The sequence below is a fragment of the Charadrius vociferus genome, unplaced genomic scaffold (assembly GCF_000708025.1).
Source record: "Charadrius vociferus isolate BGI_N301 unplaced genomic scaffold, ASM70802v2 scaffold49, whole genome shotgun sequence".
Lineage (NCBI taxonomy): Eukaryota > Metazoa > Chordata > Aves > Charadriiformes > Charadriidae > Charadrius > Charadrius vociferus.
This window is the reverse complement of record NW_009661375.1, coordinates 4,939,436-4,964,000: the sequence shown is the minus strand read 5'-3', so window position 1 is coordinate 4,964,000 and position 24,565 is coordinate 4,939,436. Positions and strand designations below refer to the sequence as shown.

Sequence of the window (24,565 nt, the reverse complement as noted above, 5' to 3'; positions counted from 1 at the left end):
AAAATAAATATACACACACACATGCATACACATACATATTATATCTAAAAGATATATATATAAATATAAAATAACTTAACATCATCATGCCATTATTGCAGCTGGAGTTTCTGAACAGCATTAAATACAAATTAACGCCCCCTACAACAGCCTGCCTGCACATACAATGCTTTTTCCACCTTATATACCATTGCAGCACTACCTTGGCACCTCCTGTGGAACACGCTGTCCTCCAAGCTCCGCAAAAACAGGACGCACAAGATCTTTCTGCTTGTTAGTACCACATCAAGCTTTGGAGGGAAATCGCTGCTAGCGGTAAGATTTGACGCTGCCAGGAGTTACGTTAGCATTCTAATCAAAATAACGTGGCGGATTTCAAAAAGGACAAAAAACATGCCACCACGCAGCCTCCAAGCCTTGTGAAAACTGCCCCGTCTTTGCATCACACACAGATAAGACAGCAGATTTCACCAAAACAAAACTGTTCTGCAGTATCTCTCATTCGCACTAGGCTGCTGCCTTCTATGCCTTGTCCTTGGAGTAGACACTATTACCAGCACTTTAACGTACTTCAGTGGTGAAAGAACAACCACCTTTCAGTTGGAACATAAAAGGCAAGAGTGACACAGCAAAGGAGCCCTGGAAAAGCTCAAATAATCAAGCCTGAGTTGCCAGCAGACTGTTTTAAAGATCGTTTGCTTCCTCTCTAGAGGACCATGCACAATGATGCCATAATAAAGGAATGCCATTTGAAGATGCTAACTATAGAGCTGTGTCCCCAGAGGATGTGTGATTTAGCGCGGCAGGTTGTTCTCTCCTTTTCAGCAGCTTTGCCCAGCGTTCTTATCACTGCCCTATTCCTGCAGGGGCATTTCCACAGTGCAGCCTGGGAGAGGTACTCGCTGGAGGTTTCTGCTTGCCGGCAGCCAAGCTCTTGCACGGAGCCTCTCGCATCACCCCTTTCGCAACACCTGCCAGAGAAAAAACTATGATGCAAAAGAGTCCCTTACCTATGCACAGCTCAGTTAACTAATCAGTGTTTGACCAGTGTGGTTTACAACTCAACGCTGCCACTAAACACTCCTGGCCCAGAAAGCCCGCTCTAACTTGGTAGCCACACTCACCGAGAAAGTGACAAGGGATGACTTTCCAGGCAGGGAAAACAGAAACTGGTTTAGATCCAGCTGACTCGGTATCTGCTATAACAATTTCACAATTCCTCTAGTGATGGTGAACGAGAGGTTAATCATTTGCCTACATTTGATTAAGCAGGAGCCTAAAATAACGTATAAAATATTATATAACCACATTCCAGTCTCCATGAAGAAATCTCTGCTGAGCTTTACACAAGGCAAAGAAGTGTGTTGGATGGAGAAGACGGAGGCATTGCACTGGCAGAGCTGGAGGATGAGAGTATGCCCTCTGCTCCATGAGCTCAGAAGGCTGCTGTGGTTAACAGCAACATAAAAAAGAAAAGCTTTGTAGTTAAACACCATTTTCATTAGACTGCCTGGAGTACAACAAGGGTCTACCTGCAAGAGCAAAACCTAGGCACAAAACCCAGCCATTTCTCATGTTCTGTGGGCTGCAAAATACATATTCACAAACGGCAATTCAGAGAAAAAAAGAAAAAAAAAGCATATGCCTAGTGTTTTATGAAAATCAAAAGTTAAACACAAAATCATTACTTTCGCATGAACCATCAGTAAGAGGCACTGAAATTCTGACTTTCATCCAAGCTTTTGTCTGGCTTCTCCTTCTGGCTTTACTGACACTAGCATTTCAGACTCAGCAGGAACTGTATCACAGAAATATGATTATATCCACACCCAAATAAATGCAACCATACCATTTTAAGAATGCCAGTCACTTTTTCAATAGCTAAAACTCTCTCTGTATATTCCTGGTTAGGAACACCAGATGTTTTGCCCTAGTCCTACTCCTTTGCAGATCAATTGAGAAGTAAATGATAAAAAGCCAGACAAAAAAAAAAAAAAAGAAAAGAAAAGAAACCAAACCAAACCAAAAGGTCATCTTGTTTGCAGTAAAAGAGCTTGAGAAGCAAAACCATCAAGCGAACTCATTCAGGTCAGGGGCAGCCACAACCCCAATCCAAGCACAAGATTCGTATGGTGGGATGTCAGGTGTTTAAGAAGGGACTAGCACCTACTAGAGGAGAGCAAAAGCTGACAAAATAGACACAGACAAGTTCAGATGGGCACTGCAGCACAGATCCAAACACAGCTCCATACAAAGCATGCTTTTTCCCCTCCTCTAGTTGCTGGGCTAGAGAAAAGAGCTGAAATAGACTATTAATGCCAGCAAGCTACTGACAAATTCCTACTGTGTAACTAGTAAAAAGCTGTGCTTGCGAATTAAAAAAAAAAAAAAAAAAAGAAGAAAAAAATCAACATCCAAGCTAGCACAGAGATACTTACTGCCTTTTAACTACCACAGTGTGTTTCTTTACCAAGGCTGATCCTTATCAGTAGGTGCTTCAGATGATGTGTTAAGTTTTGCAGAGTTGGGTACAGCCCAAAAACTGAAATACAGATGCACAGAGAAACAAAACAGAAGAGAAAGTTGAAAACCTAATCCTGTTGTTCTCTCTTTCTGAAACCACCCCCAAACATATGCCTTTACGCATACGATGTGGGAAGGACTCGGATTTTGGCAGCAGTAACCATCACGTCCTCTCAGCAACGGACAGCAGTTCACTGAACAGTCCCACAAAACTCCCCGTCTTATCAGCGGTTTTGAACAGTGCTGCAGTTTAGGAAAACAAATGCATTAACTCAACTAGTGTGGATGAGGTGGGGTCAAGGTCTCTTCATCTGTGCAGCAATACACTACAGCTTTTGATATTTTGATAGCTGAAGCTTTACCGCAGGAGCAAGCGTGTTTTAAACAGTAGCAACAGTAACTGATAAACAAACGGGTCCAAAGGATGGGCTCATCCTTTCAAAAAATTTGCTTTCTAGGAAGGAGGCTGTGGCCTCGGGACTGGGTCTGAGCAGCAATTGCACTGTTGGTAAAAAATACATCCGACCAGCCCACCTCCACGCAGGGCTAGCTTTAGGATGCTCTGCAGGGCCATCGCACGGCATCAGCTGGGCAAAGGGCGCCAGCACACCCAGGAGGCAGAAGAAAACAGCAGCAAGTATTTCAGAGGGGAACTCAGAAGAGTTAGTACCAAAAAACAGACACTACAAAGGAGAGGTAATGTTTTAAAAATAACAAAATGCCAGTGCTGAGACCTTATAATAGAGAACTCCATGTGGGTTTGTGTTTGCTTTCTTCCAAGAACAGAGTTGCATGTCCATTCCCCCACCGCTCAGCTCAAGTTTAGGTTGTTACATGATACTTGTCTCTAAAAGTATATTCCACCAGACATGCAATTCTGCCATTTCCCAGCCGAGCCATCCCTCCAGCCCTCTCCCCCGCTCCCCAAACACCCACCCTGAGACACCTATAAGAGCACCAGAGAGGCTTTCCCAGAAAGCTTTCCCTAATCCCCACGTTCACATTTCATGGTAACAACCAGCGATCCGCAGCAGCTCCCAGACTAGGTTGGACAGCGAGATGATACACCAGGTCCTCATACTCAGCCTCTTGGACACCTCCAGGAACACAACCCTTTCTTTACACTGTTCTTCATGTAATATCTACCTATTTTAAACACCTTGAAGAGCTACATTTTAAGACTAAGTTCACCAGCTAGTTTTTGCTTCTTTATGTAATAGAACAGTGTTAGGCAAAAGAAGAGAAAACAAGCACATTCTAACTCAAGCTATCCTACAAAGAGTTTCACAGTGACCTTGCACTTGTGTTTCCATCGACCTGCAGCTGGCTACAAACCCTCACATGAAATTAGGTATTTAGTAAAGACATTGTATCCAACTTACGAGCATTAAGAGATGCAAAGATTAACACCTACAACCCAAAGAGATTCTCCAAGTCCTGCTGAACTGCAGTTTGGCCTTTTCGCTTGGAGCAGGCGGCTACAGAAGCCACCACAGACTTCATTCGCCCTGTGAAACTGCAGCTTCCCCTCTGTTTGACGGTCAAAAGGTATAACTTTTAATAGACCTGTTATCTAATCTAAAAACAATAAAGTTGCCACGGGAGCTCCAGCTGGAATAAACAGGGAGAGCTTCCTGTGTGTACTTACACACCAAAACGTGCTGACGCTTCTTCTAGGCACTGGGAATCAGAGCTGGCCAAGCCGCAGCACCTCGTTACCACTGCCCTTGGCTCATTTCCCCACCAAATTCACTCCAGCTCTTCCCAAAGCTCCTCCAAGCTCCCGTCTATACTCTGTACCCTGCATAACACCGGACAGAGCAGTTACTTAACTGAAATCTGAAAATTCCCACATAAATTTGAGCTCGGGCATCCATGTCAGCAGGGAGCACATGGATGCTCCAACACACTGCACAGCCCCACAGCCGTTTTGGTTAGTGGAACTCCTGCTGTGCTGTGGTCTCGCCCCTCTCTTCCTCCCAGCCCTTTCACACCTCCATCAGCACTGGTTGCCATCTCATTTCTCACCTGAAGGAGCTGAATTAGGAGAAAATTAACCCAGAAGAGGCCGGCTCCCTGAACCCGCTTACCCTGGGACCTGGCAGGCGCTAGCAAAGCCCAGCAGGACAAAATTCTCAGCAACTCAGTCTGGACTCCGCTGTCCTGAAGCTGCACCTTGAATTGTGCTGGGAAAGGCGTCTGCTACGAAGTGATTTTTAGCTTCTTTCAAGATGGTGTAAAGAAACATTTTTGAATGCACAGTATGCAAAATACAGAGTCTTTCGAAAGTGGGGAAGCAAGCATGTAGGGCGCCAAGGCAACGTTTGACTCTTCGCTGCTGTCAAACAGTGCTACTTGCTGTATCGATAAGCATACAAAACGCTTATTCTAACGAAGCACTATAGGGAGAACCTGTCTTCCTTCCAAGATCATGTCAATAAAGAATGAAAGGGTTCAAATTTGCAGCTCTCACTTTCTCTCCTCTAGGTGTGGTTAGTGTTGGAAGGACTAAGTCGTCCCCTCTTCCCTCCAAAGGAAAATCTCAGAAGGGAAAAAGAAAATAAAGAAAAGATAAACTCTGCTGCACCTTGTTAACCTTGTATTTTAATATTGGGGAAAAAAATACCACAAGTATTTCCCTTGTTCAACTATTCCTGAAAGGTTTCAGCTGTCTTGCACAATTTGGGTAAGGACATTATCCATTGCTCAACTGGGAAGAAGTTAAGAACTGGCTCATTAGATTTGTTCTGCTTGATCCAGGAGGAAAACAAAAACAGTAAATCCCTTACTTGCCAATGCTGCTGCAGCGCTGGTGACAAACGCACTCAGATCACACATTACTCTGCTTTCTAGAAAGCTACCACCTACTTTGGCACTCCTTGTCACCACATAATCTACCCTGTGCCCCGAATGATAAATAGGGAGTAGCTAAACACCCTTGAGCGGGTATATAGCTGCAGCGTCCTCGGGTTACGGGCGAAGATACTCACTGTAACGCAGCGCACGCGAGGCCACGTGATCCATGAGCCACGGCTGAATTATTTAGCGTATAAAACCAGGTTTGTTTTGCCATGCAGATTCTGCATTAATGAAAGCTCAGCTGAAAGGCTACTTTCTTGGGGCGAGGGGAAGGAGAAAGCTTCCAGAAGCCTTCCTATTATAGAAGCAATAGAGCTGGTTCCAAAAATAGTAGAGAAGTGCTCCCAGAGCTCTGAAGACGTTGTGCCCTCGTTTTTGTAAGGCTGAGGTCTCGCTGGATTGCTTCTGTACATGCAAAGAACAGCAGAAACAACTGCAAGATGCAGAACTGACCTTAAAGGGGAGTTTTAGGACAAACACCGGAGACAGAAGTCCAGACAGGCTACATGAAAGAAATTAGCTTTAATGCCAACAGAGAGCCAACCTGTCCCCCTTTAGAGAAAGCCAGTTAAAACCAGCAAGAAGAATAATCCCATATTTTTCAAGAACGCAACGTTAGTTTGCTAAAGAAGATCCTGATTATTATTACAACACTGGTGTGGCAGATTAGGATTGTCAACAATAATTTCGTCACCCTGTTTTGCCTGTGGATGTTAGGGATCCTGGCTGGAGAGGTCCACTTGACTCATTTTGGCACACATTCGGTAGATTTGGTTTTGCTGCGACAGCTAATAAACTGACCGTCACATGGCCTGCCTGACAGTAATTACTCACTAGTTTGCCCGTAATAGTTTGTTAGTGATCCAGCAGTATGGCATAACGACCCACTCGAATTCTTAAAATTAAAGTTTCCTTTGCCTGTTTTGTAGCAGCTCTTACAACACAGTGAAAATAAACCTTTTGCGATACTCCTCTGATTACAAGCGCAGCTTTGAATCTATGTACTTCAGCACAGGACCGGCCACTTTATTGGCACGTACTGATAAAGTAAAACATTAGCAGGAAACCAAAAATCTTATACTTGACACTATATAGGCAAGAAGTCCCCCTGCACCATGGCACACAATGCATAGTAATAATTGCTTCTGTACATCTCTCCATGGGGTATTAAATGGCTTCTAAAGTAGAAGAGCAAACTTACAGCTAACTTCCAAATATCCAGTAAATAGATAAATACAGTTTCTTCTTCAGAACTTTGCTGATAAGGAAAACCCCACAGCAAGTGACTCAATGTTAAACACTAAGTTTATCAGCTTTGAAACTGAATTCATCGAAATAAATATGGCTTTAACTAGTTTATATGGCTCTAACTGGTTTGGACCAGCATTTGGGCTGATAGTTCTCCTTTCACAGAGACCGCCCCATCCACCCTGATCCCAGGTTCAGCCCTAAATAGTTTAGCAGAATAAGGGGTAATTCATTTTTCTTTACTTCTGTGAATTTCACCCTTTAACCAAAAGGTTATGTTCTGGATTTCTCTGTCCTGTAACACTGTATATAACTTTTCAACAAAACACAGGCACAAAACAAAATACACCCCCCTCTCCCCTCCCCCCCCCCTTCCCCCCCCAAAAAAAAACCCAAACAAAAACCTCACACACAAAAAGACTCAAAGCAGAACAACATAATTTTGTCCACATGGATTCATTCCACCATCCATTGCAGAGCTGACAGGTTACAATATTCACTGTGCACCTCTAAAGCATCCCAATTTTTCCTAAGGGTCTCCAAAACCAAATTCAACAAACAGAAGCCTTGCTCAGAACAAACACTCGATTAAATATAACAGTTCTAAAAAAAAAAAGTTTTAGAAGTAACTGTGCCATTAGCTGCAAGTATTTCTGTACTTAAAAATACCCAAATTTTTCTATCATACTCCGGAATCCACCCTGTTTTCACATACTAGCATCTTCCACAGGTTTCTGCACCACTGTCTCGTGATTTGTCATGAAATCTTAAATCCTTTCACATTTTTGTTTGAACTAGGACACCGTTGATGCCCCAACATCATGCTTTCCCAGAAAATGACCTTTCATCTTGTGAGGATAATGTAAAAACGCTGAACTCTGAAATTTCAAATTTATAGGTCAGCAGTTTACAAAAAAAAAATCTGCTCTGCAAACTCAGGAAATCAATTATACTAAGTATACCCAACTTCAGAACAGATTTCATGTGAAAGGAAGCTCAAACTATTTTTCACAGAACATTTTATAACAAAGTGCATCATTACATCTGCTGAAGACAGAAAACTTCCAACAGAACAGATTCATTAGGAGCATCTAAAAAACAACACACCCACCCACAAACAAACAAGACACACCACCACCCACACCCTCTCAACAAGCTTTGGATTCACTGGTCTTTCCAGCAGTATCTTACAAACCAAAACGAAAACCCCCGGAAGAACAGACTGCAGTCTAAGACCAAAAAAACCTAACCCCTAAATCACCAATTTAGTGATTAGTGGCTTCTGCAGGAGGTGGTCATGGCTGCCCTGGGCCCTCTCCATCCAGCTCCACTATGACCCATTGCAGGACACAGCTGAGCCCATCAGCCAAGCGACTGGCACCACTGCGGAAACGTATTTAAGAAAGGGCAAAAGACATCTGACAGGGAGAGGAAGGGGGAAAAACCCACCAAGGTCAGAGACAGACAGGGAGGTGGTGCTCCATGGCAGGGCAGGTATTCCCCTGCAGCAAAAGGGTAGAGGAAAGGTCTTGGTTTAATGTTTATCTTTTTATTTCTCATAACCCTAATCTATTTTAACTGGTGATAAACCACTTTTTCTGTTTTGCCCCTCAATCTCCCTGACTTTATCTCGACCCTTCAGCGCTCAAAGCCCGTGCGGCTGAGGAGTGAGCGAGCAGCTGGGTGGGCGTTTGGCTGTCGGCCAAGGCTAACCCACCATACAGCTTTTCACAAAATCTAAAGAAATTAAAGTTATTCCGACTCTGCCGTTAAGTGATGGTGCTGTTTAACTGACACCACACCCAAGAATCGTATGTTTTCAATTAGACTGCACATCAAAGGCTGTCCATCTTCACTCTTCATTAGAAGATTAATCTTTCATGGTGACGGAGACATTTGCTCACCACAGGCAGGATGAGGTCCCATCATTTCAATCCAGCAGCGTATTTTTTGCCTACCGTCGTGCATTGTGCGAGCATCGCTCCAACAGCTCCAGGCCTGCAGTATGAAGTCATACACGTGCGTGGCAAGGAAACAGGACAGCAGGGTGTCAAAACCAGCAAAATAAAGATGTAATCCAAACCAGTGACAGAAGGAATAACACAGCAATGCAGATGAGACTCACAACGGCACTTGGCACGATGCCGCAACCAAAGCAGATCCCCTACTTATCCGTCATATAAAACTAGGCACTTGCAGCCTTCCCACGGCAGAGCTCGTCCAAGCACATACAGCTCAGCAGGAGCAGGCAGAGGGAGGAAACAGAGCATCGGTGAGCAGATCCGAGGCCACACAAACGCAGGTGAACGATCCAGGAAACAGCATCTGGATGCGGAGGATGTTTCTCACCACTAAACTGCTTTGCAGCCTGCAAACCACAGAACCTGCTCAAAGAGACCAGAAAGGCTTCGGGACACTCAAAAGCACAGGCGTGTGACCAGCGACATGCTAAGGCTAAATTGCTTAAGATGAAGATAGAAGGCAGACGCACACGCTACAAATCTTTCCCAGCCAAAGTAGCTGCTTGGTTTTACACAAATTCTTAAAAGAAGAACGTACACAGAACGTCTTCTGCTGAACTAACTCAGCTAGAGATATGCTTGGGTTTTGGCAGGTAAACTGCAGTACAGACCCACATTTAATACAGTATCTTTTTGCACGACTGTTTCAAAAGACTGTTTAAAATCTAAGCTAATTTTGAAACCTACCAATTCGTGGATCTTTAATCTTTTTCTGGCTACATTTTTAAAGATTTTTTTCCATTAATAACTCAAGAGTTACTTGAAGTAAAAAATAGTTCTATGTTTTCAGAGCTTTATATTTGATACGCCTAGCAGCTAACACAATTAAATTTTCAGAAATTCCAAGCATAGCACGAATTCTGCTGTAATTCATTCTCAAAAGAAAAAAGAAAGGCACCAAAATAGCATCTAAATTTCAGTGAAGGATAGGTTCTGCATGCTCAAGTATCTTGTCAACTGTGAGAACTTTTGCTGCAAATCTTTACCTTTTCACATTTCATCTTCAAAATTCAGCAGCACAGACCTGCAACAGGGCACTAGAAATAATTCTGGTACAATTCCTTCCAGGTTAATGACTGCTTTAGGAGTATGGACTTTCCTAACAGTTCATCTGAAAACATCAGATTTGGGTTTGTTTCACACTACTTTTAGACTTAACAATGCAAAAACAGTTTTATAAACAAGACAGACAAGAAAAAATATATATATATTGCTATCTAACTCAGCATTCCCTGCTGCCCACCCCCAGTACAATCAATATTCTCTTTTCAGGGTTTCCTCCTCTTGGACAAAACAGAGAAAATATGAATGAGAAGAACCAAATCAGCAGAAAATAAGGTACCCACAACGGTGTTTTAAAAAGGATGGTTTAAGTGAACCAGATTTTGAGCCGGGGATTGTTACTTTACTGTGAAAATACTCAGCACATTTTTAGGCTCCTCAGCAGAGCAGCTAGTGTGACCACACCATACAGCAGAAGACCATAACCTTACAAATCAAACATGCCAGCTCCAGAACTCTTACTCACCACGCTGGTTTTCATCAGCAAATTGCCACCAAATCCCTCTCCCAAAAGCCAGCTGGTTTCCAGCCTGAAAACTAAATTACCAAAGTAACAACCAAGCCCCATCAGCTTGATCTCTCACCATTTAACATCTCTTACTAATTCTCCGCAAGCTTGCAGGAAATAGTTTCAAACAGCTCCCTCAAGAAAATAAGTTTCAAGCCTTGGTTTTTCCATTCTGAGCCATCCCTGCACTATTTCATAGCTCTGATAATTGTACCACTGACTAACCTCCAACTGGGAATAGCTGTTTTTATCATCACTATTAAAAACAGTCCCTCACACTGTTAGGAATCTGGAAACTCATTGTAGCTGCATCCCACCCTTCGGCCTCTCAAAACACTACAGAGCGATGAAACTATGTGCTGAAACCAGAGGATCCCTGTGCTGAACAACTCCTGTAATTTCTGAGTAATTACAACTGCTTCCTCAACAAAGGCAGCCATGAACGTTTGATTTTTAGAGGGGCAAGTGGCATGAGATCTTAGAAAGCCAAAGTGAACTTACAGTTTTCCATTCTGGACAGATATTTTTAGAAATGTAGCAGTGACATGCGTGTTAAAAAGCCTGACACATTCACCTAATTTTGTAGGCTTTGTGTTTTGTTGTGGGTTTGGGTTTTTTTTCCTAAGTAAAAAGATTCATCTGCAGTTTTCCTTTCCTAAAACCACAGTATCTTGGTTTTTACACCTTAGCTGGAAAAGTGACTGACAGCTCCCAGAGAAATAGTAAGATTTAAAAAAAAAAAAAAAACAAACAAAAAACCACACACAAAACCAAACACACAACCCCCCACCCCAAAACAGTTGAAAGAAGAGTGGATTTAAAAAACAGCTTTTAATTATCTGAAGGTACAGCTGCCAAGTCGACAGCAAAGAGGCTGTGTATCACATACAGATGGGAAAATTCCCCCAGGTTTATTTCACAGTCAATTACAGCGGATTAACCTATTAATAAGAGCAAAATATATTTTTTTTGGATGCAAGTTTCAACAACTTGAAAAATCATTGCCACTTGTACTTTGATATACAGGATCAGCAATCTGTTTTATCACACTTCCAGTCATCGCAATCCATAAACACACCCTACAAACAACCTCTCCCTCTTTTTTAATGCATTTTCTGTCATTGTTTCCTTCTCAGGGAACGGCATCCCTCTTGGCTTCCTGCTTTGAGTATCATTTTATACATCCATTATGGTTTGGGTTTTTTTATTGTTGTTAAAGAGAAGCATCAAACACCTCCAACCTCTTTTATACATACCCTTGCACAAACTTACAGGTGCTGATATTATTCACTTCTGCCTCTGTGAGATGTCATTTTACAGCATAGTTGTCCAACAGAAAAGCATCGCAGTACCGAAGAGCAGCTTTCCAGGATCCCTGTGCTAAATACTGGGTGTGCCTACTTTTGTTTGGTATCAAGTTCCTCCTTCTGGCTCTGCTGCAAGAGCAAACTACATGGATAGTTAAGTTTTTCCCCACCTCCAAAAACATCTGTTCCTTTTCTAAGTTCTCCAGACTTCCTTCCCCTTTACCGTATCACAAAGCCTCTCTTTTTTAGCAAGGCTGCCTTCTTGATAGTCCATCACCATTATCATCTTGTTCGCTGCAGAGCAGTGTGAATCACTGAATCTTGCAAGGCTTCCAGCCCTTTCAGCTCAAGGCCAGGCACCCGATTCAAGCATCCTGATTTAGAGAGAGGGTTGTTAAACTCCTTCTCTGCCTCTTTTTTTAAACACTCTACAGCTTCCTGTCCTGGGAGGCAACCAAACTGCTGTAAGAAATGCCAGTTTCTGTTAAATATCCTCAAATCCTGTGACACTGAACATTTAAAAGAATTACGTTACTTCCAAATCTTGAGCTGTAACAGCTTTTATTCCACAAAGTGCAGAGATGAGCAAAAATTACTTCAGCATGAAGGAGTTTTAGTTGGTTATTTGCTGAATCCCACAGCATTTCAAGTTAACATTCAGGCTTGGCACGACCGACCATCCGCTCAAACACACAGCACAATGTCACCCCTCAAAACCCCACTGTTCAACCTAAAGGCACTTTTTTTTTTTTTTATTTTAAGGGCACGTCAGCTGCTAACTGAAAGTGGGAATGCTTCATTTAGCACACACACTTGTTAAACTGCTCACAGCATGCAAATAAAATACCGCATTGTGCAAAAGTCATTCAGTCTCCCCATCCGTAGATATGAGCAATGGAACCACATCCAGGAAAGAGAAACTTGGAACAAAATGCAAGTATTTCAGTCCCTTATTCCCAATATTCACATACTACACTAAAGCCCACATCCCTGTCATGCCGAGGGGTCACCATGTTGAGAATCTGCTCTACATAATGGGTGGGAAAACGAGCATTATCTGTCTTGCCCCAGTACTGCACCCTTTTATTTGTAGTTATTACTGCAAACTGCTTTTTTTTTTCCAGACAATGGTTGTGTTATTATAGGTACCTTCATGCCGTGCCAAAGCACATACACACAGCAATTCAGAACAATCAGCCTTGTTTTCATGGGACCAAAGGTTGCAGCCAAATGAAATGGGTGGAGATCACATTAAACAATCTTGGAATCTGCTAATAGGATATAGGAAAATGTGACCATAATGCAGATGCAGAGTTCCCCTTTCACCTTCCAATGTTATGGATAAAATAAAAGCTTTGGAAAACCAATTAAACTGTTTGAACAACATTAAGCAAGTCAAAGTGTTCTCAGTGTGCTTACAAGACCACTGAGAAGTTCTTTAAAATTAAAACACGAAAGCGCCCTTTCAAAGCTCTGAAACCAAAGAGCAAGTTTCCCCACCCCAAAACACCACCTGCTTAAAAGACAGAGGATACCTGCAAGATGTCTGTTTATCCACGGTAAAGAGAAGCTCATCACATCCACTCCTCCTGTCTTAAAGACATGACTGGCCCCTCCTCTAAGAGGGGAATTTTCACACTGAAGCACCTTGCTTGGTCAGCTGTAACCTGCATTCCCCTTGTTTGCTTTTGAGATGTGCATTAGTCAGCTTTCTCCTTCACAAATCTGATCGTGCCTCTGCATGATCCTACACTGAAGTCATGTCCTTGAGTCTGTGACATCAGTCTGTTGCCATGGTAATGTACAGGGCAGTCCAAAATTCAGTATTATGGCATCACTGCAGGATCAGACAGCAGAGCAAGCCAACGCCTGAGAGCTGGCTAATGCAGCACAAACAGATAAGACATTTCAATCTAAATGTTAAAGTGTAACTGCACTTTATCATTATATTCTTCATAAATACGGCTAGAAGCCTCTCGTCAGGAAAGAAGATCCAGAAGGTCATTAAGTTGAAGATAAACAGGCAAGCCATCATGCATCACTAAAAAGAAGGGCAATATGTTTCTAAGGATGGCCACCAAGTATGAAGAAAGCTTAGCTCAGCTCTCTGAATAGAAACCACCATCTGTTCCTAAGGCAACACCAGACCTGCCTAAAGGGATCGTTCACAGAGAAACAGGGATGGCCCCTTGGCACCCCGGAACAAGTGCTGGGTTGCACGAAGTTTTTCTGGAAATCGTAGACCGGAATGTCACAGCACTGTCACCCCTTTGGAAGAGACAGCATTACATAAGACACGGTTCTTCTATTTCGAGCTTTGAAGCAAAGATCAGCGCATCATTAACCCAACCTATAACAAAGCCATGTAGTTAAAAAAGGGTGGTACCTTCAGAGAGTTGTTACTCCATGTAGGGTTAGACATTACAGTTCTGTAGGTTCCTCGCACACTCACGAGAATGGCATTTCTGAAGAGCAAAAGGGAAGGAAAAAGGAATTAGTGACACGGTAACAGTGTTACAACTACTAACCAGCTCTTAAAACCCAAAAGATCCGGTTTGCCCAGTGCAAAGGGCACACGGAAACAATCAATGCGTAGCACCACCAATTCGAGCAGATCTTCAGTGCTGACTGACCGAGTACACCCCAAAAAGAGCCCAGCAACTACAGTCGAAGGTGGCTGCCCTGCCACAAGGATAAGTCTTGCTGCTGGGTGGCTGAGCACAATCTGCTTTGGCATCGTGGGAGCCCAGGCTGCAGGAACAGCAAAGAGGAGAGACCACAAAGCTCTCAGTAGTCACGCTGGACCCCTTTCTTTACCTGTTCCTCCATTCTCATCATCACACATGTTTACAGGTCTGGGTGCGGATTTCCAGTCGCTGCTCTAACACCCAGATTCCTCAAGACCCTTGAGTGCAATTGCTTCTACGTGTTCAGCCTCCGCGTAAACCCAGCCACTCCCCGTACGCTTGACTAGTTTCAGTTCATCTCCTTCCGCTTTCTCTTATTACTCCACACGTCTCCTATAACTCACTCAACACTTCCTTCTGCAAAGCTGACCTCCATCCTTCCTATAACCCCCGACGCACCCACAATTTCTTAACAGTGCCCTTAACAAGCTGCAGGCACAACAAGGAACATTTCATGTTCTCCACACGGATGTAACCCTCACCCTCTCCTAACCCCTCCACCCAGGTCCCTGGCTATAATTACCCCATGCCTCATTATCTAATACCGAACACAAGCCTCGGGGCTGGGAACCATTGTTTATTTGTCTCTGCAATGCCACACACCCCAGTGGCGTTGTATAAATAAATTCCACAACCTGTTTGAGCCTGAGCTTGATTCAGACCTGAATTATACCAGTTTCTAAATGACTACTGCAAATACCTTCACTTGCTCCCTGGTTGCTTTAGCAATACCAGCTTACGCAATCAGCCACCATAGGCAGCTCCAGTGCCAAACATCACGACAGCTAATTGCTTCTATGGACCACAACTACACAGAAAACAAAAATTACATCCCTCTACTTTTAAATACAAATTGCAAATTATAAAGGGAAGAAGGGACAGGCAAGAGGCACACTGCTCTCAGCATGAGGACACCTGAATGACAAGTTCCACGTGCCAATGTCACCTCTCAACCACCAAAGCATCCAGGCTTTGCCCCAACCTCAGTCCTTAAAACACCCAGCAGGTGACCCGGTTGCAAGTCTGAAGTACTGCAGGGGCTGTGATTCTGGAGGCAACTTTAAGCCAAATGGATTTCAGAGCCAAATAAAGCCAGCAGGCTTCATCTCCATGGAGCTCCTGCAACATAACATAGGCTGAACAAGTTACTCAGGGCAGAGGTCTTTCTTATTAACTACCTAGTAAATTCAGATTAAAGTCGGACAGCTTTTTTCCCCTCCCTCTGCATAAAGATCTGATGCTATCCAGCCCTGAGGAATCAATCCAGCTTCTGCAATAAGGAAAACTTGTTCACAGCTACATGACACCACACAATCTACAGGATTGTGGCCCTTCAGGTACTCATTAAACTTTTTCCCCAGAATAAGTCTCCAATACTGGATAATTTGCCTTCAATTCATTTTCTACAGTCAAGATGGATCGTAACTAAGTACTTGATATTGAAGCACATGAGTAGCCCCAGTGCACCCATCCCAGCTCATGGACACACCGACACAAAGACCTGCAGACGCTCATCATCAACCCTCCCAGTCACGTGTGCCAATTCAAGCAACCGTACATTGCTTCAGAGGGATGATCAAACCCCCAAGCCAAACATACAAAAGAGAGGAAGGAAGTACTGAGGCACACTTCAAGCATTAAGAGGTAAATAAAGGCTGGAGAAAAGCCAAGGCTGGGTGGCTGCTGTGGAAGCTTGGCTAACAAACTTCAAGAAGAGAAGCAGAGCATGGGGAAGGCAACTTCACCATCCCAAATGGCCCCAAGAGCCTTGTCAACCTGCACAGACCCCAAGGTAATTCCAAAACAGCAGCGCTGGAAAGGCAAACAGACCATTTTGAGATGTAGGATTAGCTTTTTTGCTGGAGAAAGGGAATACAACCACACACAACCATTCAACAACAAAGCAGAATCCATCACTGTGGGTTTGAGACATCTGTGAGAGACCCCATTTCATCAGCCAGCAGTCCACCTCAGCACAGGAGATGCAAAGCTCTTGCTCTAAGCAGCAGTGGTTACCTTCACCACAGGCATACAGGTGGAGGAGCTCTGCCCACTCATAGGAAGAAGCTGTGCCCTGCAGACCCTTCCTCTGATCAGCTACAGATTTTCACAAGAATAAAATATTTTCCCTCCGTACGAATAAATAAGTACCTCCTTAAAAAAGGTGATGCAGTTCGTCTCATTAAAAGAGCCCATATTGTTCTTATCAAAGCATGGATCCACTCCAGCCCACGATGCACAGACTAGATCACAAAGCACGTTTGGGTCTTTCCCTCTGAAAGCCACTCTATAAATGCAAGACCCCAAGTTTTCTCTCCCAAGGCGTTTCACCTGTCAACAACTATCTCTTAGTGGGTTACCATCCTCCCGTCACCCTGGCTTGAGTTACTGTGCTTACAGCAAAAAGCAGTGAGAGCCAAGAGCACTCTGCCTGCAGTCCAAGCAGAGCCTGCAAGAGCAGACCCCCTCTGGGGCAGCGACAGTCGAGTTCGATTTAATGCGAAAACAAACTACTTTTCCATTCAAGTGAAAAGCAGAGACAATGTACGCGGCTCAGACTGCACAGTCAGCTGTCTTTTTAGGAACAGATCAGATTTAACAGTCCTATGGCAGACCAGAAAAAGTCAGCCTGACAAGAGTTTAAGCTTTGCCCAGCACTACACTGTGCAAAATCCAGGCACTTGTCTGTGGTACCCTCACAGCCTTAAGCCAGCACCTCAAAATCATCATCTTTCACAAACATCAGTTCCAAGAAGGCATTTAATCAAGACTGAACCTGATGCACAAAAGCACATTTAGAGAGACAAAACACCTCTCTGAAGCTCTGCCCAGTAATTCTCTTTCGCATCCTCTGGGTTGCATAGAAGACCATTTCTACCCTGGGGAACCGAAACTACGCAATTCTGCTACAGCATCATCAACATGACCACTCTCACCACAGGGATTTGTATTCTGAAGCAGCAGACTTGGTAGCAGAGGTGTGCTTGGGCTGTTTTACTTGCCTATTCAGGGCTTAAAGCATACCGAGAAACTAATTAACATGTATCACTATGGGAAGGAAATATAGTCTTAATGTTCATTGGTTTCTATCTAAACCCTTTGAGACATCTAACGTCAAAGCTGAACAGATCTTCACCTGGCAAACTACTTGGAGAACCTTCAGCTGAAGCTGCCAGGTAAGAGAATGCAGTATTTTCAGATAATTTTGCTACATACACTGGGGACACACCTTTAACATGCACATAGCCCAGAGAAGCATCGTGACAGCTGCAAAAACAACTTTGTCCTGGCTAACATTCACATAACGAAAGTACAGTTTCACTCCAGGGAAAAAGGAAAAAGCACTTAAGTTTTGTTTAGATTAAAGTGCTGCAAGCCACGCCACTTATCTGCTATCAGAGCAGATTGCGGGGCTGCTCCAATGATTATTCAGTAATGAAGTAACTGGAATTGGAAGGTATGCAATTAGTCCCATCTCCTCCTCCTCCTCCCCCCCAAAGAAAAGAAAAGAAGAAAAAAAAAAAAAAAAACCACACACACACCTTATCACCTCTCCCTCTGGCTCTGCTACCCTCATCACTTAAAATACCTATAAAGCAAAGTAGAGCTGTCTCTTACAAGCTGCTAACAAGCTTGGCTTGGCCCTGACTGGCAGCAAAGGTGATATTCCCAGCATCTCCCAGGAAGAAAGTTACTAGTTTACTTAATGGGATGTTTTCTCAGGTAGCCACAGACACACACGTTAAGCTTAACATGCCTGCATTTAGCTATTCCAGTGCAAGCACACCACTTTTCAGAGGAAAAAAGCCCTGCTGTTCCTACTAGCTTTAAGTTAAAGCATTTCTCGCTAATCCTCCTGGGCACAACCACTGTCAAGGGAATATATTAAACTCAGGACACAGGTATCACTTGCTGGCACTCTGTCTAGCTTTACTGACTGCAGTCTGAAAACACTGGTTCATTTTACCTGGGCAATTTGCACCCTAGCTTTCCTTAAAGAGTTGTGCTTTATGTTTGTAAAGTGACATACACAGCTTCTTCCATAACTGCAGCTAATATATGGAAGAGGCAGAGAGGCCCCAGGCACCCCAAAGCCAAATGGCAACTCACAGTAAATCCCTGCTTCCAAACTGCAATTCTGACAAAATACACGTTGACATTTATTCATGCTCAAAAGCTCATCCATCCTCCCCTCCACCCCAGCGATACCAGTTGGTCTAATTAAAGACATGCCTTCTCCCGCAGCCTCTGCCTCACGTATTCCCCAGTAAAGTTTCTCTGTGATCACTGACTTCTACTTTTTTTTTTTTTTTTTTTTTTTTTTTTTTTTTTTAAAATCTCCACGCTTCTTCAAATGGAAAGCTGTTTGACAGACTCCTCGGGACTTAACTGCCTTTGTTCTGCCTGGACAGCCACCTGATGAAAAACAATTCCTTGCTGGTGCACTGTGACCCAAGTAACACAAGGGAGGGCTAGGGGACAGGAGGGATTCCCCCAACCCTCAAAAAATAATTTAAAACAAACTAACAAAAATTTACAACCAGTATTAGTGCAACTAGCAACATCAACGAACTTACTCTGTATAGCTCCACTATGGAGGCAACAATTTTACACTCAGATTAAGTTCCTTGACTTTTTTCCAAGTTAAGTTCTTCCCAACCTCTTAAAAACGTCTTCCCAAAGACGAATGGGCCATCCCTGCAGGACACTCTGGTGCCTTCACCCCCTCGGATTCAGTCAGGCCAGGGATGAAGTTGTGTTAACTTCACAAAGTTCATATACAACCCTTTCCTTGCTGGCTACATCTACTGATCTAAAAGAGGAAAAAAGGGGGTGGGGGTGGGGGTGGTGAATCACCCTTTTAATGCAAGAAGAGTATGCAGAATGCTGCAAAGACATGTGCTACAAAGGTATGTAAACTACTACTATTTATCCTACAATCTACCCTCAAGCCTACAGCTGACACATCAGCAGACACCATTTTAGCAATCCCATAAGCTGTTAAAGCCCAACAAAGCAATCATTAGGAAAACTGGTTTAGTCCACTGTTGTTGGCATCCCATGTACCATCCGTGGAAGGAGCGTGACCCAAAGGGCTCTGAGCTCCTGTTCGCAGCACAGGCTGTAAAGCTGCGTTAGAAGAGAATTCCCAGTAAATTGTACCAAAGCCACATCTCCAACTGTTTCTGCTGCAACACCAGTTCAAATCAAGTTGTTATATATTTTGACTACATCTGCAGTCCTACTGCATCTAAAAAAAAAAAAAAATTAAAAAAAATCATATGCATTTTACGAGAAGCACAGGGATTTTTTCTTAATGCCATGGAAGATGGATACATTGCTATCAGTAAGCCTCCCACAGCCCACATTTCAGAAGCGGCAGCAGATTTACTTACATTTCAGATGCATAAACAAGCACTCTTTGCATTCATGTGTTTATTAAGATAAAGTTACCTCACTACAAAAATTACAGTAGAGTACCATCCTGATTTAGAAAGGAAATTAAATGAGAAGACGTGAGAAACCAATAGCCTGCCCCACACTTGATGGCAAGCTCTGGTGCCCTGATGGTTAAACCGAGGTGTAGAAACCCATTTCCTCAGGACACGCTTTCCTTAAAGGTTGGGTTTTGGTTTGCCTCGCATGCCCTGGCTGTTCAACAGTGGATTGCCGGGGGGTGCGAGCACCCTGCACAGGGACAGCCCTTCTCTGCAGGACAGGGACACGTGCAGGTGGTCAGGAAAGCAACTGAATGAGAAAATCGCAGTCATGGCGATAGGCAGCACCATACCAAAGCAAGAGCAGCCTAACAGCAGGAGGATAAGGGGCAGCTCTGCATACGTGTTTACAGGGAGCTTCTCTCGAGCTCAGCAGTCAGGGCAGGAGGAAGCACAAAATGTTTGAAGACATAAATACATTAAGACTGTAGTCCCAATGCCAGAGTGGACGCTTCATGATGGAAAGGATTTTTACGCTTTGCAATAAAGACTTAGGTGAGGCAAAGTTCAGGACAAAAACCTCAATTAAAAGCTTTATAAATCTAAAGGGAACGGGGTTGCCTCTGGAAGTACACGAGCCAGCGAAAACAAACCTCAATTCAACACTAGCTCTTGCCTCTTGATACACAGCAAGTCCTGTTTGAACCCAGTGTCCAAACTCTTTTTTAAAATATAGCCTCCAGTATGAGACATTGCAGAAAGCCAAACCACAGGCACAAGCCATGAGTTAGTCTTTGAAGTTTAGATACAGCAGAAAGTTATTTCACCTACCTAGATGCAGAGGGATAGTTGCTGCCTTTGATGCTACAAGAAATTTTGGTCTTAAACTGCCCAAGGACTTCAAATTGCTCGCTGGGCTGCAGAGCAGCAACACCCAAACCTACACATACACCCGAACATAATTATGCCTGGTCTAGACTTGGGGGGGGGGAGAAATCTTTTCAGTGATGTTGATGTTAGCATGCAAAGAAAATAATAGCATGTACAAAGAAATCTCTAGAGTGACTTATGAACAAGATTTTATGCTTGGCTTTCTGCCAATTAAGAGAGGAATTAAAGAGCCTAGCAATATAACCCCGTTCATCCCAAGGAAGAAACTGCATTCTTAAGCGATCAACGGAGTACGAGGGAGGAGGAAAGAGGGACAAAGACACAGGACTGCAGCTTCACATAGCGAAATAGGAAGTTTCTTACAGTACTGAGACAGAAAGCGGGCTAAGATCATAACAGAAAAAAATAGTTCAAACTTTAAAATTAATTCAGTCCATTGCATCCAAAAGAAAACTAGCCAGTCAATAACAGCGGACAGTATTTTTACTATAAAATTCCAACCATTTTAATATTTTACAGATTATACGCCTCCACTAACTGCCAACCAACAAAATCAGTAAAAGGAGGAGGTCACAAGAACAAAAGCAAACCAAGTGGAAAACGCATTGCTAGACACCTTGGGAAGCTGAAAATGTGTCGAACTCCAGCCTTTTAGTAAGACAGAACGTTTAGTAGCTATATACAATGACGATTTTATATCCAAACTCTTTGGAGCTTAAGAATTCACATCATGAGACCAGCCTTTAGCAGAATTAGGACCAGACTTGACATGCCCCAGTTTCCCCAAGGTTACTTTTTGAAAACCATCCCCACTTTAAATATTTCAAGTGCTCTCCTTATACAGCAGAAGAGCGACCAAAACCCAGCTTCTAATTTTACTGTTTTAGCATTTGTTTTACAAGAATTTAATTTCAACACTTTTTTATTTGAATGACAGAAGGAATTTTGCATTAGATTGCAGGTTGAAAGTTACTGGAAATGGCAGCAAGATGCTGTTATATATATATATAAGTCATTGCAAGGAGGAAAAAAAAAAACCACGTTACTGAAGATTACTAAATCAAAGCTTGTAAAACACCAAAAGCACAAAATGAACTAGAAGTAGCTCAGGAGTTGCTAGGGATGTTTAAAGTTAATAAAATTCTGAATTAAATGGCTGCCGCTTAGGTTTGCCAAAAAATTATGCAAATTTCCAAAGTTCATACATAGTAATTAGCACAGCAAAAAGCAGGTCCCAAATAAGTGATGAAGTTAGCCTCGCTCTTATTTTTCCAGCAGATGGAATTAGCTGTGTGTGAAGTTATTTTTTGCAATTGGAGATTAAACATATTATCCTCAATCTCAGTTCTGCAAGTACAGCATATTTGGTACATGCATAAATGGCATCAGGAATATGCAAACCCCAATTTGAATCCTTCTTTTCCATCATTCTAAACAGGACACTAAGGAGGCTGGGGGAGGGTTTACATATTTAAGACTTCATTTTTCAAACCGACTGACTATCTGCTGACGATTTAGCTGAAACAAGTTCTCTCAAAGTACATTAGCATTAATAGTCCAAACAGGTTTTTCCAAAGAAAAATGTCTGCCTTGACTAAAAATACATCCTCTTGAAGTGCTAACTGACATATCACAAAAAGTCATCCAAACTGCAAGTTCAAACAACATGCATAAACTGGAAATCTCCAGTTTTTGCCCATTACTTCTCCAAAACCTGGTTTACAGGCACCTCCATCATATATTTACCACATACTGTAACGCAGAAATCCAGCTTTTCCATTACTATTACCAATTTGTCACTTACTTCATGCTTAAAAAGACACAGCCTTCTCCTAAACCCTGTCATTCTCAAGCTACCTGCAGCAATGAGCTGAGCGATGGCTGAACCTCACGTGTGCCCTTGACCAAAATACTCCACCTGTGTTCCACATTCTGAATTTAGTTTCTCTCAAGCGCTCGAGCCAAGAGCTGCCCCAGTACAGCAAGTTACTCTCAAAGACGCTGAAAGACCCAGCAACTTTTCTCCGTTGTTAGCCTGCTTTTACTGTGCTTATAACAGCACGATCCATAAAGATGTACGCTAACGCACGCATCCAGTTCAGGGGGCACCCACCTAGGAGCATTCTATCTCCTACGGCGAGCACCAGCAGATAAGTCTTGAGAAGGTGCAGGGAGGTCAACCAAAACCACAGTCGCTGTACTGATCATGGAGAGAGGATAGGCTGCTTCTTGTGTCGTATAGGCACCAGCTTCCAAACAGAAAACTGGTGAAAGAACTGAAAATAAGCCACAAGTCCTGCTACATGAACATTGCTTTGCAGCTCCTAGTAAGGTTTCCAGAACCTGTGCGTGCTACAAAAAGAACCCAAAACCTACATAACTAAAGGAGCACAGGAAGGGGAAAGTAAAGTTTAACTCTATTTTAAAAATCAAGTAAGTGACACACTGGATTGGATGCTATTAACCAAAATTGTGCAAACTAAAAGTAGATGTACAGAAAGCAGTAGAAACCTTGCCCAAAACCAAATGAGAATTCTCATACAAAAATACTTCTGTGGCCAAATGAAATAGTGAGTTTAAGTAAGAAAGGAAGCACTTATACCTATCATGCTTTTCCTCCCCCCCTTCTCAACCAGGGAGTCTCATTTATCTCAAAGCAATCAAAAGAAAACACTTCGATTTTTACAGTGAGAAAAGCTCCAAAAAAAGAAAGCCCTGTCTGGCACGAACAAACAATATCTGAAAAATCAAAAGGAGATTCTCCAAGTTAGGGGAAGGATGAAAAAACAGTTCTGAATAATTTACTTTGCATAGCCCAGTTCCTGCCAAAACAGTTCCGTAAATCCCATGGTAGTTCAGATAATTTCCATTCTTAGAACAAAAAAAGCTAGATTGAACATTAGCAACATTAATTGTGTGATATGACCTGAATGATGCAAGAACAAGTAGTTAAGTGAACCACAACATCTGCTGAATTTTTAATCACTAGTTGTTTTGCTGCAAGGCAGAAGAACACTGTCTCTTAGCTTCCAAGCGCTGCACAGAATGGCACATTAGGACAGCAAGATTTTAACCGGCAGAAATTCAGCCTCCGTGCTACCTAAATGCCATTACTTTGCTATGAACTGCAGACGTAGCAAGGAAATTATTTTTTTTTTTTAATCACATGGAAAGTAACAGTACTTCCTGCACCCCAAGATACCAGTCAGCCATTTATTAATGATATATTTAATTTTTAAAAAAAGCTGACATTTTCTTAACGGCCATTTATGCACCCCTCTGTAGTATATTTTTACTCTCAAAACAGTATCAAGCAGTCATGTGGCTGCCCAGCAGGAACTCACTATCAGATGTAGTTGAACCTCTGATGTGTAGGAGGGTGATCTATGTAAACATTCATATTACGCCTGTACTGCAACAGGAGGTGCAACTGCAAGATGTTTAGGCATACCTGAGCTATATTTAATCTATCTGCTTCTCATACCCATTGCAACGACGCTGCAGACAACAAGGTTTTACCACAAACTGGCTGTCCAAGCGAGTACCAAAGGGTGTCGCACAAGCCCACCCCATACTAAAGCCACTGCTGCTGTGATTTCTGTGTTTGATACCCAAAATAGCTAGATTAAAACTAACCACCAGTGATAAATACATCTCCAGTTATGCTCTAGGTGTAAGACTGCAACAGCAGGATTAGCAACTGATACAGCAGATATTCCCCTTCCACACCAAGACAAAAAGGAAAAGTTATTTGGGGAACAAACGCAAATTCCACAACTACAAATTCCAAATACTGGCTGTAGTTGTGGGATTCGTATCTGCACTATGGGCAGTTATCCCGATTCACACTGGGGGGGGGGATGGACACGACATTTAAAAAAAAAAAAAAGCCAACAACAAAAAAACCCACAACATTCACACAACAAAAAAAGTCCGTCATACTGACTTTAATAGATTCTAACTTTAATAAGCTAATAGAATCAAAATAGCTTAAACAAAAAACCCAGTAAAATATGGTACA

At 42.8% G+C, this 24,565-nt stretch overlaps 1 protein-coding gene across 1 annotated transcript in view; it reads right to left on the bottom strand.

Moving 5' to 3' along the window:
• Positions 1–15,023, bottom strand: part of FBXO34 (F-box protein 34) — a 26,853-nt gene extending 11,830 nt beyond the window's left edge. The window contains exon 1 of the mRNA XM_009893912.1: positions 14,956–15,023. The gene's annotated coding sequence lies outside the window, so the exon portion shown is untranslated. The remainder of the gene's footprint in view (positions 1–14,955) is intronic.
• Positions 15,024–24,565: the final 9,542 nt, after the last annotated feature.